This window comes from Camelus ferus, chromosome 4 (assembly GCF_009834535.1).
Source record: "Camelus ferus isolate YT-003-E chromosome 4, BCGSAC_Cfer_1.0, whole genome shotgun sequence".
In the NCBI taxonomy this organism is placed as follows: Eukaryota; Metazoa; Chordata; class Mammalia; order Artiodactyla; family Camelidae; genus Camelus; species Camelus ferus.
In genome coordinates, this window is record NC_045699.1 from 48109193 (window position 1) to 48128141 (window position 18949).

Here is an 18949-nt window from a genome sequence, read left to right on the forward strand (position 1 = left end):
AGAAATGTCTACCTTAAAATTATTTTTGAAGCAACCACCTGAACTTTAATCTATCTGCCTATCTTGAGGAATATTGCTGTCAAAAACTATGACGAAGTACTCCAAAGTGTACATATTCATGACCATTGCTTCATGTCTATCTTCAGCATTCATGATTACATCCAACAGAGAGACAGAAACTCTGGGGGAGAGATCCAGGAAAGCAAAACATAAGCCATGCCAAGTACTTTTCCCATCTTTATCAGATATTAAAAACATCAGCCTGAGAGTGATTGATGTGCAGGAGGATATGATAAAAGTGCAAGGCTTTGAAGGCTGTCCCTGATATACTGAAAATCAGAAAACAAGAAGGCGACTTCAAAATTCATGTGCTTGTTCATCTGAACTTTGGCCCTGGCCACCTTGGATTAAGATTAACAGTAGAACCACCAAACTTTTCATGGTATAAATAAACATACCTGTGCACTAGAGATCAAATTGATGAGTAGAAAAATCTGCACACTCAGTTACTTTTAGGAGTGTGCTGGAGCAGCTTTTATGGGTTACTGAGAACCAATTGTGTGAGTCTCTTCCAAACTCTGTGTTCAGTGACATCACAATGGTAGTCTGAAACCAACCATGTTGGGAGCATTTATGTCATAGAAATAGGCAAATGCTGCAGTTAGGGCTTTTCACCTGAGAAAGATAGTTGTTAGACATTTAACAGCACACCACTATTATTAGGGTCCTTTTTATACTTTCTTTCCTGATGATTACATGATTATGTTTAGTTTAATTGTATTAAACCTGCCAGCCTTCATTATAGGGACTGAGTCAGAAAATGATATTAGACTTGAATTTCCATAAATTTGCTTTTACACAAGAGTAGAAACCCATATCCAAGCAATGGTTTTGTATCTTCTTTTTCATAAGGAATTGTTAAGAGAAAAGGGAACCCTCCTACACTGCTGGTGGGAATGCAGTTTGGTGCAGCCACTGTGGAAAACAGTATGGAGATTCCTCAAAAGACTAGGAATAGACTTACCATGTGAGCCAGGAATCCCACTCCTGGGCATATATCCAGGAGGAACCCTACTTCAAAATGACACCTGCACCCCAATGTTCATAGCAGCACTATTTACAATAGCCAAGACATGGAAACAGCCTAAATGTCCATCAACAGATGACTGGATAAAGAAGATGTGGTATATTTATACAATGGAATACTACTCAGCCATAAAAATGACAACATAATGCCATTTGCAGCAAACAGGATGCTCCTGGAGAATGTTATTCTAAGTGAAGTAAGCCAGAAAGAGAAAGAAAAATACCATATGAGATCACTCATATGTGGAATAAAAAAAAAGTGTTAATACAGAACAGAAATAGACTCATAGACATGGAATACAAACTTGTGGTTGCCAAGGGGGCGGAGGGTGGGAAGGGATAGACAGGATTTCAAAATTGTAGAATAGATAAATGAGATTATACTGTATAGCACAGGGAAATATACACAAGATCTTATGGTAGCTCACAGAGGAAAAAAAATGTGACAATGAATATATATATGTTCATGTATAACTGAAAAATTGTGCTCTACACTGGAATTTGACACAACATTGTAAAATGATTATAAATCAATAAAAAATGTTTAAAAAAAAACAAAAAACAAACATAAGGAATTGTTGGTTGTGGCCAACAACTACAAAAAGGCAACAACTATAAGCTAGGTCCTCCTTGATTTTTTTTAAATCAATCTTTCCAAACTAAAAGATGCACTTCTATTTCAGTTTTTTTAAGTTTTAATATCAATTAGACATAGAGTGGACTTAATTTCATATGCCCTTGCGTGTGTTTTATAGATGAGTGTTCCTGTCTTACGGTCCTGCTTCCATTTCTGCTCCATCACCTAGAGCATGGGGGCAGGTTGTCTCAGAGGAGCACTTTGAGTAGGAAGGAAGCAAGGGTTCCACAGAACTGCTGGTTTTGGCCCTGCTGGCCCCTCCATTTCTCTTGATCACCTCGATACTTCTTTCTTCCTCAGTCTTTCCAGTCCCCTTTCATCATGATATAGTTGATTGTTTATTGTACTTATTAGGTTGCATTTATACCTCTGACATTAATTTAAAAAAAGAAACATTCGATGGGAAAGATGACTATACAGTTATGTCGGTGACCTGGGTGAGAAACAGTTTGTCTTTAAACGGGTATTTTAAAAATACATGTTCAATATTTATTTGAGAAGAGGGAATGCCAGCACCTGTTAAGAATCCTTCGTTGTTTCAACATGAAAACACTATCCCTGTCTGTTCTGCGGGACCAGTTTACATGTAGTTGGCTGTGAAGGGATCTAAGTACATAGAGCTGAGTTAACTGGCACTGTATCTTCAAGTTAATGCAAGTAATTTTTTAATGTTATTTAGAGAAGTATTTCTCAACTTCTCATGTGTATATCTATCACCTGGGAATCTTGTTAAAAGCAAATTCAGCGAATTCTGATTCCGTCAGTCTAAGGCGGGGTGTGAGACTCTGTGTTCCAACAACTTCCCACGTAATGCTGACGTTGCTGGTCCAGGGACCACACTTTTGTGGGGAGTGGGGCATGAAGGGCATGTCACACCCCCTTTATTCTGGCTCAGATGCGGAAGGGTCAGTATTTCTATATGAAAAACAGGGGCAAGGGGAATGAGCTAGTTTTCTCTTTTTTTTTTTTTAATTGAAATATAGTCAGTTTATAATGTGTCAATTTCTGGTGTACAGCATGATGTTTCAGTCATACATATACATACATGTATTCCTTGTCATATTCTAGTTTTCTTTTTTTAAACTAGTTTTATTTATTTATTTTGACTTATGAATCTTTGAAACATTTTTGGCAGGAAGTGGGTGAGTGGTTTACTGGCCCCTCCAATTAAAGAAATTCCCTGCTTATTTTAGATACCTTGCCAAAAACAGAAGTTTGTACTCTTAGGAGAGAATTATATGATTCTGTGATTTTAGAATTTACATTTCAAAGTTCCTGCTTAGAACATGAGATAGGAAAGCTCTTATAGACCTGTACTTATGACTGTTTTAAAAATAATAAGATTTTGATCTACTCAGTAGGAATCTTTGTAAAAATAATTCTTTTAAAAGAAATAATAAAGGGCACTGAAACTTAAAAATATGAAACATAAAGCTAATGTGATGATTTCAAGTGAACACCTAGTCACCTAAATGGTGATATTTCTGTAAGAATTGTTTTCATGATAACCATGTAAAGTTACATCATCATGTACTAGGGCATTCTGATTTATGACTATGGGGATATGAAGTTGCCGTGCATCAAGCAGATTCCACCCCACATGAAGCTTTCAAGTCTACAAGTGTAAGCAAACTACAAGCTGCCTCTGATGTGTTCTTGCCAGGCCCATATTAGATGCTCAATAAATATTTGTGGAATGTATTGAATCCAAAGGAAACTCACATGGGTAACTTGCATATCAGCCTGCACAGTGTAAACAATGCCTGCCACAGCATGTGCTTCAGAAATGATTCCTCCCATACTAACCTCTCCATCCCTGGAATATGAGCACTGCTCCTTTGTTGGGTTTTGTGATTTGTTGCCACCTGTGTCCACAGAGGTCCCATCAACCACTTCAGCCAGCATTGAGTTTTTGTCTTCCAGACACCCACAGCACCTAATCCTACTTCATATTTCTGCCATTTGCATTTTGAGAAGATTGCATCTCCAAAAACATTGTGAAATTCTTCAGACACAATGTCATATTATTCTTGTGGATTCCATTGTACTTACCACAGAGCAGGTATTCAATAAAAAAAATTATTAAATTGATTTCCTGCTTTGATGAGTGAATGCTGATGACTCTTTATTAAATATCTCTGTCACATATTTCAAGCAAGGCTCAACCCTTCCAGACTCAGCCAAACAAAATCTGTAATTGCTGTAAGAAATTTTATTATAACTCAGCCTTTGAAACATCCACAGGATAAGATATCTCTTGATAAAAAAAAAAAAAGTCTTAGATATGTTTCTCCAGGGCTCCACTGGGCATGATTGTCCCCGTGTTTCCCCAGGATACAGTTTTGGATAGCTTTTGTTATAGTCCCATCAGGTACTGCCGGTTGATGTTTTTTCTGTGTTTTCTTAAGGGTCAACTGAGCATGATTTTGGTATAATTATTTCAACCAATCAGTACTCCGAGAAGAGCAACCCAGCTGAATCATGGGAAGACATAAGTAAGTTTTTTATTGTATATATATATATATATATTTATTTATTTTTCCTAATTGAAGTATACTCAATTTACAATGTGTCAATTTCTGATGTATGGCATAATGCTTCAGTCAAAAGCATATAATAGCTGATATTCCTCAAAGCTTAATCTAAATCACATCCTTTTCTAGGTGCTTCAGTGAAAGAGTTTATTTTATCTTTGCAGCAGCACTATGAGTTAAGTAATATATTACTTCCAGATATAGTGATAGACCAAGGCTTAGAGAATTACAGTCACTTTCCTATTGTCGTGGGGCCAGGAAATGCAGAGCAGCAACTTGGACTCAGGCTGTCTCTCAAACTGTGCTGTCCAATACAATAGCCACTAGCCACCAGTGACTATTTAAATGGGTTGAAATTAAATAAAGTTAAAAATTCAGTTTCTCAGCCACACCAACCGCATTGCAAATGCTCAATAGCCACATTTGACTGATGGCTCCCATATTGGACTAAGCTGATGATAGAACATTTCCATCATTGCAGAAGTTCCATTGGACAGCACTGCTCTAATGCCTGTCCCTGCTGGTGGCCTACTGGCTGTGCTGTTTCTTCAGGACCTTACTACGAAAGGGCCTGGGAGTCAGAGAGGTTAACTTTTGTACAGATTTGTGTGTGTGTGTGTGTGTGTGAATATGAATGAAGAACTGAGTTGCAGGGTGGGTGAGGAAAGGAAGACTTCTGCTTCCCCTGGGACCTAGGTTGGGGGCTTCAACAGGGACTAAGTTCCCCCTGGAATAGCCCATGGAACAGCTGCAGTGGAAGAAGATCTCCTCGTCTCCCCGCCAGAGAGTCAGGGAGTTTAGGGAGGCACTTTAAAGTCTAAGTGGCCAGCCTGGAGAGAGGAAGGAAAAGAGAGGAAGTCTGTACATGAGCAGCCAGCAGTAACCATCCGTCCCCATCTGGGCTGTGGCTGGTTTTGGGCCCACCCTCCTGGAGAAGCCAGATTTTACCCAGGCCCCTGGAAAGGCACTGGCGAAGTATGCAAGCCGAGCACATGCCTTGACAGCCTCTGACTGACTGGCTACTAAGGGACCACTGGGGCTTGGATGGCCTGACCACCACATAGCCACTATCTGAATTCCTGACAGACTCTTAGGACTGGTATTCTGATTGCTTTACACATGCTGACTGGCATCTCAGTACAGAATGACCACCTCAGACATCATGACCTCTCCAGATATGCATGAAAATGAAAACAGTGACAACTATGGCTTATACTTAATACACCCCCGGGACTATGTCCAGCTATTTTGAGTAGTAAGCATAAGCTGTGGTTATTATTGTTTATTTATATTGTATTTTATATGTATTCTTTGAATTTTCACAATTCTATGAGGTATGGATGTATGTATCTATTATTACTATTATTATCATTCTTACTATATACAGGAGGAAGCATAGAGGCACAGTGACTTGATAACACAGCTACAAAGTGGCCGCATGGCAGGTGAGCTGGGTCAGCCTGGGCCCTTAGTCCACATTCTTAACCCCTGCACTGAGCTGCTTGTTGGCCCAGCATGGATGCCACTCCACACTGCGATTCTCTGTGTTTCTTCATCTGTATAAACGTTCAGCTGGGTGTTCAGTGTGGCATGGTTTTCATGCGATTACTCCAGCTACAGACAGGCATCCACGGAGCTTGGAGAAACTGCTTATTTTGATTTATAAATACCAACAGTGGTGACAAGCATGTAGTAATTGGCAGAATTTTCATCCTTTTTCACATCAGACTTAGAAGTTCTGCTCTTGCCAGTGGTAAATACTTTGTACTTATTTTGAATTTTGGACAGTGCTTTAAATAAGTATTTATAAATGTGTATATTTTTGACTTTGTCTGAGGGATAGGAGTTTGATTTCAAATGTTTATCCCCTCTGATAGCTCTTTTTAGTCACCCACAAATGGGTGCTACTCTCTCAACAGCATAATCAAGTTTAGGAAGAATTATTGGAGAATAATAAAAGTAGTAATTAAAAAAATAAAGGGCATTCATCAATATTCCAATAATTGTTATTAATGCAGGCCTTGTCAGTATTGCTAATATAAAACACAAAAGGCTGATTTTTAGAAAATTGGTACCTATAGTATTAAGAACATAAACACTGGAAAAACTAAAACAAAAACCCAGAATCTGTGCACCAGCCTTCTTTAGATTGGTCGAGGCAGCTGAAGTTAATTCTACTAATAAGTAACACTTGTCAGCAAAGTGTTGAAGACTAAAGATCTTGGAAAATGATTAAAAATTGAAGAATGTCCTCTGACCGTATGGTAGAGGTGTGGCATCAAATTCAATGCCAAACACAAATCTGTCAAGTAGGGGCAATGTTTTACCTCTGAGGTGGTTGGGAAGCTTAGATCAACACCAAGATGCCACATTGGGGGTTTTTGCGTTGTTTCATCAACCTAAGTGGGAGGCTAAAACTAAACTGGGATTTTGTGATTAAATCAGTTTGTTTGTTTTGATGAATTTATAATTACTGAACCCTGTTAGAAAAATGAATTTGTGAAATACACAATTGATCTAATATACAGTTGGGAAAATGGTTTACTCTTATGTCCTACTTAGTTTTTTACTCATATTCTTAACTATTGGTCTACAGCTTCATCATGTTCGTGGTGGCTGCAGGGCTGGGGTGTAAGTCCCAAGGGAGAGGCCAGGAGGTGTAGAGTTGGGGCAACTGGCTATAGCCTGGAAGTCTGAAGGAGACTGGACTTCTCTTTCTACTCCAGAGGTTTACAACAGCAGACTGATGGATTAAACTGAATTTCCAGACTAACAGAGAACACTTCCCTGTTTGGTCTCCTCCAAAGAACTTGTTTCCTCCTAACCGTTTGTAGTTTTGCATTTGACTGTCCCAAGTTGGAAAATCTAATGAAAAAAATTGGAGAGAAATACATGTTGCATCATTCCTCCATGACTCCGATTCTTAACACTACCTGTTTTCCCCAAAGAAACACTCGGATATTCTAAATGGATAAATGGGTTGAGGTAGGTTTTGGCAATATGTCTTCATGCTTGTATCTCTTCTGGGTTAATGTGTTATGGGAGAAAATATGGCTTCTTTTAACATGTGGCTCAGTGGGGATGTGTTTTAATTTTAGGATCTTTGCATATCTGTCTGAAAATCTCTAATGTTGAAGGCCATTGCTTGGGCTGAAGGTGACTGGAGTGCCAGAACACACCAAAATCTGAAGGTAGCTCATTCACTAATTTATTTATTCATTTAATACACATGTATTAAGTGCTCATTCTGTACCAAACACTGTTATAGGCAAACTATTAAAAGAAGGAGCCTAGTTAAAAGGGCTCTCTATGTAGAAGATGACTTCATTGTCGAGGAATTGTTAGCCTCATGGGCTGTCCACCTCAGTGATCTTCATATCTGGACCCCAGACTTCCTGTCCAGGATTTGACAAGTCCTAGGTGTGATTCATTATCTTTAAGGGTGCTTGAAGACCATGGTTATGAACTACCAGGTTATTTCTTCCTCAAAGTTTTATACATTTCCCCTTGGCTTATCATTATTAAATTTCTTGAACAATGTTTTCAGACAAGACAAAGTACCTTAGAATTTTAACCAAGTCCAACATTAACACTTTATATATATGTTTACTTATTATATGATATATAATACTTATATATAAATATAACATATATTTATACATATAAATATAACTTTAATGACATAGGACAGTATTTAAAATAATCTAACAAACACGTCTAGACCCCTTACTTGTAGCTTTACTGAAAAGTCTCAGATATCCAATTTCAATTAAGGCTGGAGGCTGTCTTGAGAAATAGATCTGAAGGCCCAGATCAGTAGTTTAGGAAGAATATACAGCTTTCTTCACATAATAATAGTAATTAGGAGAGATAACATGTATTGAGTATGTGCTAAGTGCCATATATAAATTATGACCTTGCCAATCTTTCAAGTATGGAGAGGAAAAAAAGAGATATTCTTTAAGGAAAAAAGAAGTCACTCTAGAAACCAGGAAGCTTTGCTTGTTTGTCTTTCTGTGTGTAGATTTGTTTGATGGTTACACATAGATCTATTGGAGCAATGTTGTGTTTGGACAAACACCAGCCAAAATATCTCAAGATACAGAACTAAATACAGCTCTGCTTCTACTGATCAGGAATTGAAAAAAGCTGCATTTCTTTATTCTCAGTCATTTGTTGTTGTTGCTGGTTTTCTTTTTAAACTATGAGAACAAAAGGAGAATCCCAAACAAAGATTATTGGGTTCAGCTATCAAATCCCGAAGAGCTTGTGAAAACAAGAATACCTAGATTCAGCTATAACTGCTAATAAGGAATATAAACCAAGAACTAGTGGGGCTCCCACGAGGACTTCTTGGGGAGTATATCAAGATTTTGTGCATGCTCAAGTCCTTGTGCCTGTAGGCTGAGGATTAGAAATGTCTGTTCAGTGGTATCAGCAAGGTATTCCTTAAGAGTATGCTGCTAATATGAAGGCAGCTGTGAAAAAAAAAATCACATCAAGATGAAAATGCTGATGATTGCTGAAATAAGTAATATGTGTGTAGTGTATCTTATCTTCACAGACAAATCTAAGTGTTTGACTTAAATAATTGCAAGACTTTCTAACTCTTTTGATTTGAGGAAAGGAAAAATTAAGTATCAGGTGATCCTTGTCACAGAGGAGGGATACACACAGCTGGGGTAAAATATAGACACAAAGAACTTTCAGACTTTGGTTTCCAAAAACATAAAATTTTAAGTATCTGTAGAGAACTCTAGGCATAGAAAAAAAAAATCTGAGAGTTTGAGGGGAGGTATCTTCCTCTGTCTCTCAAACCAGGCTAGAAAATGTTTCCTTAGAAGTGTTGGAGGTGTGGGGGAGTAATGGAGAAGAAATGAAAGGGTGGAGATTTGGAGGATTTGCAGAGTGGTCTTGTATCCCGCTCGCAAGGCATAGTCCTGATGCTGAGCCAATCAGTGGTTCCATCTCCTTGGACACTTGCTTCTGGAATGACAAGTCTCAAGACTCCTGTGAGTAATTTTGGAACAAAGGCTTATTCCCTCCCTTTGGAGAGTGTGATGAACCATTTTTTTGTCAGCATGATGGAAGCTGCCTTCAACACAAAGCTGACTCACAAATGAGAGAAAAAGCAAGGCAAGTTCAGCAAATGATTGGAGTCCTGATTGACATCAGGAACTGCTGTGTTCAATTGCATGTGAAGTCCACTCTATATTAAAACTTTCCATCTACGTAATATAACACATCTCCTTTATTATTAATTAAACCACCTGAATTAGGTATTCTGTTACTTGGAATCAATGGTATCTAACCTGATAAGACAAATAATATTCTTAATGTACTTTCTGTATGTGTCCAAAGCTTTAGACATAAACTCAATCTCCCCACCACACTGGGAAGTGAACATCATTACCTCCATTTTACAAATCAGGAAGCCAAGACTCAGAATTGTTGCACAAAGTGGCAGAGCAGGGATTTGGATCTGGAACCATCGAGACCCAAAGCCTGGACCCTTTCCTCTTCTGTCATATCATATTCCCAATCACAGAGTCCCAGATCACTGGCAGATGTTTCATTAATGTGTGTGATCAGTGTGTTACATGCCTTCTGCTGATTTCTCTCAGGACCTGCTCCCAACAACCAATGTTTCTGAGGTATATACCACACAAAAGCACTTTTTTTTTTTTTTACTACTGAACTCCCTGATAGGATTCAGAAAATACAAATCAAAGTTATAATAACAGATTAGAATCTATTCTGAAATAGACTCAAGTATTTTAGGAGCAGAATTGAATGCGCTTCTTCTAAAGCCTGCCTGAAATGGCAACATGAAGTAGCAGAAAGCATGGGGGTTTGAAATTATATAGATCTGGGTAAAAATTACAGCTTTGGGACATATGGGTTTACAGGATGGCAGATTAGATGTGATTAATGGATTTGCTATCAAAATCCCATTGAAAATCCAAAAGAAAATGAAAAAAATTGCAAAATTCACAATGGCAATGACAGTTAAAGAAGAGACTATAGTTTAAAATCTGGCCTGCCTTTTCCTCGATGGCATCAGTGAAGGGTGAAGGGTTGAGAAGCACTTTCCTAGCTGATACACCATGTACTCTACCTAAAATAGTCTCTCCAGACGGTATTGAAAAACTCTAATTGATCCCCTCTCTATACACAAACTCCAGGAAAATGAAGGGTCACACAGTCATAAAAACTCAGAGCTATTATACAGTTATGCATAAAATGTCTTCTAAGCCAGACTAAGCCAAATCATCTATTTCCCACTCTGACAGTGTCCCAGTCTGTTAACCCTCTGAATGGTGAGTCCTTTTCTCTAATCCATGTAGTGTGTACAACTCCAAAGGCAACAGTAGTGCAGGAGGGAGAGAAGCCTGGAGAAAACTGCACTGTATGATGAGCTGAGACAAATCTCTTGTGTGGATTTTTTCAGCCAAAGAAATGAAAACAGAGATGTAGAAGAGTAGTGAGTACAAAGGGCTGAGAGAAGCTGCCAGATTGAGAAAGGGAATATTGAGGAACTTCAGCCCAGTGGAACATCACTAGATGAATATCGTGTAGGAATCATACGTGAAGCTGTGGGCTCTTTTTAGACGTGTGGAGGAAAGTGCAGAATCTGAACAGGTAGACCTCAGGGAGTAGTGACAATTCAACAAAGGCATCTCACGACAGTCATTGAACTCCAATTGAAAGATGAGTAAACAGAAAAACAAAACACACAACCCAAGCACAGGAGGCAATTAAAAAAATATTGACAAGGGGAGGATACTCAGTAGATGTGAGTGTGGTGAGATAACATTTTGAGATACTAACCTGTTTTTTTCCCCTGATGCTTCACTCTTCCCTGTGCCTCCCACCCGTACCCTATTCAAGAATCTGGAAGTTCTATGCTCTTTGCTCAGGGAGGAGATGGGATAGGACAGAAAACAGAAGCAAAGGACTGTTACGACTTTGTTTCCAAAAGCATAGGCTCTTAGGTGACTGGAGAAGATTTTAGGCATGACCAAAATGTTAGGGTTAAAGAGATAGAGGTCTACCTTTCCAGCCTGGCTAGAGGAAGGGGGATGGATTATTTCAGGGAGATAGACCCTGTATTCTGCTTTCTGGAGGAAATCTAGGGTTCAGAGAGGAAGTAGATGTGGTGAGTTTTGAGAGAATGGGTCTTGGCCAGTTTGGTAGAGATTTTGATATCCTCACATGATAAGGAAAGATTAGAATACATTTTGTGCCCATAAAATGAAAGGAAATAGGAGAGAGAGCTGTCAGACCAAAGAGGGCAGGCAGAGAGAAGCTCGTGATATTTTAGTGGTGATCTGTGCAGAGTAATGATGGAGAACCAGTAGAGGTAATAGCTACCTCAGGAGAAATCTGCATGGACATAAGATATTGAAGACCAGATTAGGGTCCCATCCCTTTCATTAAATGCCAAGGCACTGGGTTAAGTTACTTACACACAACTCTAAAGCAAGGGGAGGGAATCCCAAATTATCTGAGATTAAGTTTCAGCCATCTTGATGGAATGGGAAATAGACATTAAGGTCAAGTTACTAATAGTTATTATAAAGTTGTATTTATTTGCACATCTGGGATGTAAACTGAGATACATATTGACTACATTGGCTATAATTATTATTACTTTCATATCACAGCCTTCACCTGAGTCCATTCTTTGCTCAATAAAGGCAATCTTTCAAAATAAACTAAATAAAAAATTTTATTGATAATATTATGCCACTTGTTGAGGTAACTGGAGATTCCAACATAGGTTATATCTGATACATAAGAAAGACTTCAGACTTAATCTAGAGACTTAGTTCAGGTGGTTCAACAGTTTGGTAAAAGGACCCACGAGTCAGAAAAATGTAAGTGCAAACTTGACTGCATCCATTTCTCCTGTGAGTCAAGTACGTATACCCAGTGGTATAAAATCGGAACTCCTGTTAATGAAATACACTTGCAGGCTAGTTCCCTGACCGTGAGGCTAAACGAGACCAGTAGAAAGCTCATTTATATGAGTGAAAACCACCTCTAAAAGAAGCTAGCTTTTAAGCTGCCTTTAGATCAAAGTGGGTATTTGGAGAGAAGCTGCTTACAGGTCCATAGAACACTTTGATGTTGGTCGTTTTCTCCTTGAGACTGGAGAGAGGGCTCGCCAGCCTCTGAAACCCCATCCGGGCATCTCTATTGTTTAACTTGCAGGTAAAATTTTCAACTAAACTTGTGAGACTAATAATTCAAATGGGGACGTTGACATTTTATTACTGTCTTCCAAAAGTAAAAGACAGAGGAATCAATTTTCTGCCACTATTTCCAAATTACAGAAATATATATGTATATAAAATCTGTCTGATTTTTATTCCACTGTGCTTTTAAAAGCTTTGGAAGAACTGTGTGCTGATCTTTGAAGCTGTCTGTATGAAATATCCTGTTGTATACTCTGGGTAGCTCTTCTGTCCTATTTTTCTTTATAAATCGTCGCTAATATTTCACTTGGAAATGTTTCATTCAGTGGCCTTTTTTTCATTCTGTAGTTCTAAGTGCTTCCTATGTACTAAGCACTGTGTTTTATGCTGACTTTGTGGAAATAACTAAGACAGTCTTTTCCTCCCTCAAGGAGCTCAGAAGTTCATCAGTACAATTCCATGATATAAGGATTTTGATAAGGACTTGGTGTCAGCACACATTGGGTATGGAGTGTCTAAATGGGAAAATCTCAAACCATCAGCATTGGTGAGGCTATGTCGTGGCAGGCAGACCATGGGAAAAGCCAGGCTCAGCTGCCTTCACCATGAGACATCCATTTGTAACTCTGATGTCCTACCAGAGAGTTACTCTCTTCTCCAAAGGTACTACCTTCCTCACCTCTCCCATCCCACCAGGGCTGGTAAAAATGTGTGCAGTATGCCCAGGGGCAGAATTCAGGACTCAGAGGTCCTAGCGTGAGAGAAGAAAGGCAGAGTCCCAGATGGTGCCAGGCAGACAGAGTGAGAGAAATCATTCCCAGAATCAGGGAAGTCACTGGACATGCAACAGAGCAGGAGAAACCACCGAGAAATTACTGGTGTTCTGTTTTTCACTGCTGTTTTTCACTTGCCTCATCAGCAAGACTTGAAAGTCATGTGGATTACCCACTTAAGAGGTTGATGAAGGCATACCACACCTAAGACTCTGGCTCTCCTGACTTCCAGAAAAGGCAAAAAAGCTTTTAGGTAGTCCTACATCCTGCTGGCAACATCAAGATATTTCTGGTGATCATCAGGGGCTGTTATGGGAAAACAAGAGGTAAGGACAAACCTCTTGTGTTTCAGACTAGTGGTACCATGTGGCCACAAGGAGCAGCATCAAATAACCACAAACCACAGAGGCAGAGAACCCTCCCCAGCTGGAAGGCCCAGGGGTCTTCCTTCAGGCTCAGTTAAGTCCCCCAAAGGCAGAGTGAGAACGAGGAGAGAGTCCCTGAGTGGAGGATGTTGTACTTTTCATCAGTCATGACATGTGGCTCTCTGAGTTGGTTGTAAATCGGACTTTCTCAGCCTTGGAACTGTTGACATTTGGGGTCAGATAGTTACTCGTTGTGGACACTGTTCTGTGCGTTAGAGGGCATTGAACATCTCTGACTTTAACCCATGGGATGCGAGTAGCACCCCCGCCCCATACCAGTGTGATAACCAAAATTGTCTCCCAGCAATGCCAAATGTTTTTGGGGTTCTCCAGCTGAGAATCACTAAATAAATATGATAAAATTGGAAAAAGAGAAAAAAGACATTATTTGAACTTAAGCCTTGGAAAACAGTCCAGACCCATTACACCTGGGTTACAAGTAACGCACGGCAGGAGTATTATAGGGGGACACTAACATCCTGTAGGGGGGAAGCCAGGCTGCAGGGGTTACAGAGGGATCAGAAGGAAACTCAGGGGTTTAATGATGAAGCGGCTTTGTCTTGGAAAGGAGGGAGGATTTCAGTCTCCACTTACCTGTCTGAATGCTCCTGAACACCTGAGCATTTGGTGGGTTCACGGCAATGCATACAGCAGGAAAAGCTGGCTGTTGGGACCGTGAACAGCTGTACTTGACTGCAAAGGCTCCTTGGGAACTGTGGGATTCCTGTGGGGTAGAGGACTGTGGAGAGCAGAGGGGCAAAGCAGAAAGAGGCAACTTTGGTAATTCTAGAGCCCTGTGGGTTTTTTGGTGGAGTACAGTGGACTATCAACTCTGCTGGAGACATATGTGCTTTTGCAATATAACTAAATGGTTTTTCTCAAATTTCTGCAGCTTTCATTTGCGTATTTATGAAACAGACTACCTGCTAGTTAAACGTGTTGCGGGGTTCTTTTTCTGCCTGGGGGTGATTTTATTCTTAGGGGAAAAGGATGCTATTTCTTTCTGTAAGTCTCAAATATTACATGCATCAGAGAACTCAAGGAAAAAGCTTTTATTCTCTTGAGACAAACACAAATAACTCCAGTTTCTTCTACTTCTTGTTTAAAGCTACCTTATAAAGTGCTATCACAAACATGCTCCAAGGATGAATTGTTTAGTGTGCTATAAAGATTGTGTGCAAATACACACACATATTGCATTTATATGCCACATGTAGTTATACTGTATTCTCTAAGAGCACTTTAGAGGACTCAATATAGATTTTATTCAGTGGAAAATAATAAATACAGAAGAATAAAAAAACCACATGTTATAATATAAATAAATGATGGATATAAAAATTTCAAAATTTTCTACTAAAAGACTGAAATCTAGACATTTGGTAATGAAATACTGATTTCCTACTCGTGCTGTTTTCCATCTTTAAACCAGATGGTAGTTCTCAAAATTCAGGTTATAAAGGCATAGCACAACTTGCATTTTTTCCTTTTTATGTTTAATGGTAAACTTCACATTGGCAGAGAAGGCCTCCTTGTGGTAGAGACATCTCAGTCAGTACACGTGACCTGGTGACCATATTCCCTTACACAAAGGGATTAGGTCGCCTAGTTCCATCTCCACTTCAAATACCTTTTGTTAGAAGTCTGCCTCCCAAGTGGGCATCATTTTTTTTTTCCCTTCATATTTTCTACATTGTCTTCCTTTTGAAAGTCCTTCATTTGGGAGTTAGGATTCCATCAATAACCCCATGGTGATGGGGGCTGGGTAGGAGAGAGCCAGGAGAGTCTGATGGCTTACGTGACCCAAACCGATCAAACAACTTCAAAACTAAAATGCTGTTTTACACATTCAGAATCAAACTTCACATGGCTACCAAAAATGTGCCGTTAAGTCCAGGCATTGTCTTATTTTCCCTGCTTTATCTCTAGTCCCTAGCAGAGTATCTGGCAGATAGTAGACCTTGGCTACATAGTTCTTGAATAAATAGGTGAGGGATAATTCTGCTGCCTCAAAGAAACAAACAATTTCAAAGAAACAGACATATTCAGGTTAGTCTAGGTGGCTGATTTGTCAATTTTGTTCACATTCCAAAGCAAATAATCCATTGTTTGGCCAAAAAGAAAAACATACTGACACACAGCCAAATGAGAGCAATACACAGGTATTCAAAGCTAATGGACATAATGTAGATGTGTGGATGGTTGGGTAGCAGAATCTCTCACTGTGTTTAGAAGCAGGGCTGATTCGACTGATGTCTAGAATTCAAGGTGCCCAAGGGAGTCAGTCATTCTTCCAGAGGTCAAAAGGATCTTTGTCGTCACAGGTTTAGGAATACGTGGTTATGTTGTAGCCTGGCAAGGCAGAAGATGAAACAGTGAAAAGATTGCTATATGTATGTGTAATGACCAGGGGTTTGACCTCATTTCAGCTGCTAAACTCCTGCTACTATCCCCTCTGCCGTTGGTGCGAACTAAGAGAGAATCTAATATTTCACAATCATAAAACCTCTTACTGGGTACAGAGTCTCCATGTTGAAAGGCATTTTTTTTTTTTTTGTAAAGACAAAAACATAACTATCTGAATTGTAACAGGCTTGAGGATGTACATAGTCAGTATAGAATTTACAGCCTGGAGTACCTATCATGGGCATGGTCACAAAAATAAATAAACCCCCCAAATCAATTTTTACATGAGCCAATGATTTAACATCCTTTCAATCATTCTCAAAGCTGTAGGATAAATAATATGAAGGCCTGCTCCTTCAGTGGACTATTTAGTGTCTTTTATTTTAGGAGAAAAATAATAATCTAACCACAACAAAAGTGTAATAACAAAGCATTGTCCAACCTGAGTTGTGAAATACATACCCCAATTATCTACTTCATTTGTCAGTGAACATTTGAAATAGCCTTACAAATGATTGGCAGTATTCCATGATATAGAGAAGCTACTGGCCAGCATTAAATTTGTGGACTAAATTTTGATTCAATAATTAGTTCAAATGCCTGCTTTGAGGTAACCCCGGGGCTCTCAAGTCGGCCAAGACAGATCATGTATAATGTACTTGTTAGAGAGCTAACTTGGGTGTGCAGCTTTGTGGGGAGTCCCTCTGCCTGTCAGGCCCAGCTCAGCGGCCCCTCTGAGTCTGTTTGGAGATTCTTGAAGTCTCTTGTAAACCGTAACTAAAGTGAGGTCAGTGGTGGAACTGAGGCAATATAGCCCATGGCATTGCATCAGAGCCCCTAGGGCTATGAGGAACCTTTGTGACTTGACAAGTTTCAAATGGTAATGAGTGTGGTTATTGAATAGTCTGTCTAGCTTACTCCCACTTTATCCCGGATCTACCACACTGCCTAGCTTATAGTTGCTGTGTGTATTTGTAACATGTATTTGTTGAGTAAATGAATTCAGAGCTAAGCAAGTTGGTAGCAAGGAACAAGCAGAGAAGAAGAAAAACATCATCCTCTGCCCCAGTAAGTTTGTTAAATATTCAATAAATGTAACAAGTTTCTTTTTCACTCCGGAGCATCTCGGATCTTTAGTATGTATTGTGAATCTTCAGGAGAAGAATTTATTTAGCAAAGCAGTTTCCCAACTTTTTTTTTTTTTGAGTGTAAAGCCCTTTGTTCTCAAACTACTGATTAGCCTCTCTCTGTAGTACTTGGACTAATGCATTTATAAATCAGTGTGATGTAATAAGCTAAAAAAAATATGCTTCAACTTCAACTGAATTTTGTTTGCTAGTTTTAGAAATACTGTGTGTGTGTGTGCATGCGCCTGTGCTGGGCCTCCATGACAATAGAGTGCATAAAATTCTCAAAATATGTGAGTGCATCTAGGACACCTATAATCTATTCTGGAGCTCGAAGTAACATAAATCCTGATCCTTAACCTGTTCAACATTTGCAAAAACAAATTATGTGCTGCTAAAGATTACATAAGCACATGGGGGGTTCTGTTGTGTGCCTGCATCCTAACACTTGGGGAATTTGTTAGTCATTAAAGATTACTGAGCCCTGTTGCCCCTCCAGAGTGTCTGGAGACAGGCATAGGGAGGCCTAGGAATCTGCATTTAAAACTATCCCAAATGATTCTAAAGCAGTTAGGTCAACGGACAACGGTCTGAGTTAACACTCACAAACAACATTACAGTGTATCACTACACAGGTCAAATGTATTGCTTTCCTAATCCAGGGTTCCCCTCTATGGCCAGTTCATACCTTTTAATCACTTCTCTCTCCTCCATCTTTGGAACAGATTGTTGTAGTACCCTAGGATTATGATAGAGATTTGTGTCCTTCCAGGGGAAGAAAAGTCTCACTCAGACTTTTCTTTGAGACTCATTTTTCAAGTTACACTTATTGGTAAGATCTTGTTTCAGCAGGGATTGATCTTATAAATTGAGTTTGAAGCTATAGGAATAATGAGGGGAGGAGGGATGCCATCTAAGCAAGGGAGCCTGGGCACATCTCCTTGAGGTCAGACTCCCTCCCATCTGCCAAACTGACAAATGGGCAGAGTGGCTGGTAGGATGGGGAGGCTTGGTGACTAGTGCCATAGGCTCTGGATTCAAAATGTTTCAGTTCCACTGCTTAATAGCTTTGGGGACTCAGTAAGTTAGGTAACTTCTCTGTGCTTAGTTCTTCTTTTCATTTGTAAGATGAGATAATAGTGTGTATCCCATAGGATTATGTTTGAGACTTAAATGAAATGGTTTCTGTAAAGGACATAGCCCCATACTGGCATACAAGCAATTATTACCTTGAGTGACAGTGGCCTCCAGCTCTTCCATTATAAAATTTGCCATCTTAATTGAATCCAGTGATAGTGGTGATATTGTCATTAAAATTAAAACAACCTACAGGCTGGGAGAAAATATTTGCAAATAATGCGACTGACAAGGGCTTAACTTAACAGAATATACAAACAGCTCATACAAACTCAATTAAAAACAAACAAACAACCCAATCTAAAAATGGCAGAAGACCTAAACAGACATTTCTACAATGAAGACATACAGATATCCAATAGGCACATGAAAAGATGTTCAATATCACAATTATCAGAGAAATGCAAATCAAAACTACAACGAAGTATCACCTCACACCAGTCATAGTGACCATCATCAAAAAGTCCACAAACAATAAGTGCTGGAAAGGGTGTGGAGAAAAGGGAACCCTCCTACATTGTTGGTAGGAATGTGATTTGCTGCTGCCACTATGGAAAATAGTATGAAGGTTCCTTGAAAAAACTAAAAGTAGACTTACCATACAACCCAACAATCCTACTCCC

General features: G+C 39.3%; 1 protein-coding gene across 1 annotated transcript in view; it reads left to right on the forward strand.

Annotated features, from left to right (window-relative positions):
* The window catches only part of PLPPR1 (phospholipid phosphatase related 1), a 505501-nt gene that overhangs the window by 209805 nt on the left and 276747 nt on the right, over nt 1-18949 (forward strand). Inside the window, exons 6-8 of the mRNA XM_032478090.1 lie at nt 4132-4218; nt 5645-5702; nt 6854-7448. The gene's annotated coding sequence lies outside the window, so the exon portion shown is untranslated. The remainder of the gene's footprint in view (nt 1-4131; nt 4219-5644; nt 5703-6853; nt 7449-18949) is intronic.